General features: G+C 37.4%; 1 long non-coding RNA gene across 1 annotated transcript; it reads left to right on the forward strand.

Moving 5' to 3' along the window:
* The first annotated feature begins 218 nt into the window (after positions 1–218).
* On the forward strand, positions 219–2,724 carry LOC131975113 (uncharacterized). The gene is made up of 3 exons (XR_009394699.1): positions 219–272; positions 1,664–1,795; positions 2,400–2,724. It is a non-coding gene; the product is annotated as an uncharacterized LOC131975113 (long non-coding RNA).
* The last annotated feature ends 1,242 nt before the right edge of the window (positions 2,725–3,966 follow it).

A 3,966-nucleotide genomic window follows, 5' to 3' on the forward strand; every position in this document is an offset into this window, starting at 1 on the left:
TGCTCATATATCAGCTGTGTCTGTTGGTGTAATAACAGTGAACAGTCAGTAGACTAAATGAGCAAAGTAATTCGCAGGATAAATTAATAAAAATAATACAAATTACTTACATGTGCCTACATTGTATAGCCTATAGCACAGAAGGCCTTGTTGTGATGACTGTCTTAATACCTTTAGCTAAATTAATTAATTAAATAAAATATTGGCCTCTTCATTCCTTTTTAGCTCTCTCCAAAAAGGTTCTGCAGCAGAAAAAACAGAAGTGAAACAAGGTAAGTATGGCTTTCAGACTCACTTGATGTGCCTTATAATACTTTTGGTGCATGTTCAGCTATTTAGAAAAATATGTATACTTTAAAATGCATGCATCAGTGCGTTTGGGGCTGAAGCTTGAATATCATTTACCTAATCTTAATCCCCCCATTCATATTTCTATATCTGCACCTATTATATTAAAAAATCTCAAACAAGTAGCATTTGTTGTTTCAAAGGTCTGTAAGTCACCTGGATCATTTGTCTCCTCAAGAAGAAAAACACTGTCTAGTAAAGAATGAAAAAGCTGGGTCTCACCTGAAACCTTTCCATAAACAAACTTTTCTTCTTCAGTTTTAGTGAATTTATAATATTTTACTTTAAAAAAGCTACTATTTAAAACATCCTAATATGGCACCATTATTTCTAATGCTTGATCGTTAGTAATCTAATAGCAACTTCTAGCATTGAATATACTGACAAATTAAATGTGTGTTTTGTTTTAATAGGTGAATTTTATAATCTCCCCACACTGAAAAACCTACAATTACATGCACTTACCTGGGTGAGGGAAAAGCTTGGTTGAGTTGGGGTAAGCGTGCCTTGCTGAGTTGGCATGCCATTTTAACCACAACCCAGGAGAAGAGGAACATCTGTCAGATTCTGAGAAACCACTCCTTTTCCCAATATAAGCCTTTTCATGTTGTTCATATTTTCCTTTATTAAAACTGAGTCAATCTGTTGTACTGGACTTGATCCATGCTGCAGTAATTTTGACTCACAATCCAGTAATGGTTTAGAGGCTCATGGTTTACGGCTCTTTCTCTGTTGAGCTGTTGGACCACAGTAAACGTAATCATTTTTGAGAATTTGTTGGATTTGACCAGAATATTACTTTTTTTACTTGTCATGTTACTTATTATAGTAAATGTAATTTTAGCTTTTAAGAAAGACATGCACTGGTGAGTTATTTCAGTGCTGATCTGTCCTTTCCTTGTTTTTCTCAGCTGATCTCCTGACTTGTGTAATATTTGAATATGTTGGCACATTTTTGGCACAAGATTTTGGACCATTTTTGATTAAAGTAGTTTTTCTCATGGATTTGTCAAACTAATGCCAGATGACATTGAAGTTTGCATGTCTCTGTGTCCTTTGCCTGTGCGTGATTGTTGATAAAGAGAGCTGTGGGATAAAATGCGGAGACAAGAGAGCTGGGCTCTTAAATGTCACAGGCTAAGATTTTAATTTTAACAGTTTAACAGTAGGGATAACTTTCTAACAAAGTTTTGTTGACAAAGTGCAGTACTGCAACACTAGGCTGACAGTAATGCTATACAAAATAAAGTTTCCATTGTGGTAAGGAAAATTCCTCTTGTCCGTCCCTAAGAGATTTCCTGCATGTTCCCTGCAGAGGACTCACAGGCGCTTCGGAAGAACATGAAACAATGGTCGTGGAACGTGGCTGTAAAGCTATAAGCGAATCTGCACATCTCTGCTGAGCTTTTGGAAAACGGAAAAATCCCATATTCAATAGTTCCACTATGTAAGTAATAAACAATGAAGTGACTATTCTCCCAAAGAGAAGCCTCACCACATTATTATGCCTTTCTATTTTTAAGCATCTCTTAATAACTCCCATATGCATCACATAATTTTGCAGCAGTAATGGAGAGTAATTTGAATAAATGACTTGGATAAAGATGTTGGTTACCTTTTATTGCGCAGTATTTTATTGGATGGCACTATTTAGTATTCCATGGTGTTCACAGTTGTTTTTGCTGACTTGCGGTTTGACAATGACAGTGGTAGGTTTTGCTCAAGTCAGAGTTGTGCCACCTCAGTGGTATGCTCCATTATATAAATGTGACAGAGAAGGGATCCAGACACTGAAATAATAGCATAGGGATTACTTCAGTTTGTCTTTAGTCTTAAATACATTTTGGCAGAAAGATGGAGTGATCACATTGAAGAGAAGAACAGTGGATGACAGAAAGATTGATGTAGATTCTCTTTGCAGACACTTCATGCTTACTGTCAGTGTAAAATGTGTATTGAGTGTTTCTTTCCAGGAAAAAGGATTCTGTTTTAAAAGTTGGTGTTTGTGTATTATCCCACTTCATTGATAATTATATCATTTAATTTCCCAGTTGTATTGGCTACTTGCATGAAAAGATTGTAGCATGGCCACAATTATGGTCACAAACGCTGGAAAATGGGAAGAGGATACAATGGAAAAGTCAACTCCCCCACACAGTCCATGGTGCTAGATCTGTAACACATCCTGACCTCCTCAGTTCAAGGATGTTTTAAGCTCTGAGTGACTTTCAAATGGAAGTTATCCAGCGGTCACATATTTGTACATGTGATTGAAATGTTTTAAGGCCTGTTATGTCGACCAAAATTAATTTATCATTCTGTTGAGCTTTTAATAATTGACAATAAATCCTAAGTTATGTTGCAAACATGTTGAGTCTCTTTCGGGATGCCTCCATTTGATGCTAGTAAAAGTATTAAAGTGTGTGGTTTAAGTCCCCAGTGAATAATTTGTGTAGTGGTTTTTCCTGGTACTCAAAGGTGGGGTGAAAAGGACTCATGGGATCATAGGAAAGTTGAAAATTCGTTCTATTAAAAGAAGAAGGATACAGACTTTTACAGATGTGAAGCAACAATACGGCCAGTTTGAAGGTTCAGGTTTGAAGGCCCAGGAAATGCGGTTCTTTTTTTGCTGAGTGAGCACTGTGTCAGCTCATGGTTTTCCATGTTGGTTGAGAGTGGGGGCTGCACAGGCCACCCTAACTGAAGGCTTTCCATCGTGGTGAGTCCTCAGACATACACGGCATCCAAAGAGTCTGTCGTCTCTGTTTATGGAGACGATGAAACACCGTCCTGTGTTTTACCATGAGAAGGTTAATTGACAAAGCAGACTTTAAACTGGCTTTAAGTTGTAATTGCTTTAAAAATAGTATTGACTTATCTGGGAAGACAGAAGTATTTGATACAAAGTGCATTTCGCTGTCCCATCCATCTTTAGTAAAAAACACAGCTGACATGAGTGTCAATGGCAGTGATGAATGTCTTCCTTTGTCCCATCCAAAGCCTCTTTGTCATAGGGAAGAAAGCTTTTTAGTTTTGACTTACGAGCCAGTTTTAGCAGCCAGTGTGTGTCAGTTTAATGTAGGACAAGTGTTTGGCCACTGTCACATAAGCATCGATCTTCAATTTGGCAGCACATAACACTAACATGGTAGTAAGGTTTTATTCGGAGCAAGGGAGTTTAAATACACTGTCACGTTTTGCTATATGAATAATTGGTCTCCTCAGACAGTGTCAGATTGTCTTTAAAGTTGTCCGTCACAGGAATTCATACTAAATTGATTTCAATTGCTCTCTAAACTGTCTAAACCTCTCAACTTAAGTCTGGTCACAAAATATGACATAAATGGAGCTTGGTTCATTGCAGTGTAAAGTCACTTTTTGCTTCGTTTTCCAGCTGTCTTTGGAAATCCCATTGACACATAGTAAAATAAAGGTGGTTTCTGCTGTCAGTGGAGGGGACTGTTGGATGCATTAGTTTTACAAGCCTGTCACATTTCATTTGTCTTTCCCTGGTGGGCTGACTCTATACGCTGACACTGTGCTTAGTAGTGTTTGAGACATGTTTTTCTCATAAATTAAGCCTTGGTGGTAGGATAAATTCTGCTTATTAATGAAATA

This window comes from Centropristis striata, chromosome 7 (genome assembly GCF_030273125.1).
Source record: "Centropristis striata isolate RG_2023a ecotype Rhode Island chromosome 7, C.striata_1.0, whole genome shotgun sequence".
NCBI classification, from domain to species: Eukaryota; Metazoa; Chordata; class Actinopteri; order Perciformes; family Serranidae; genus Centropristis; species Centropristis striata.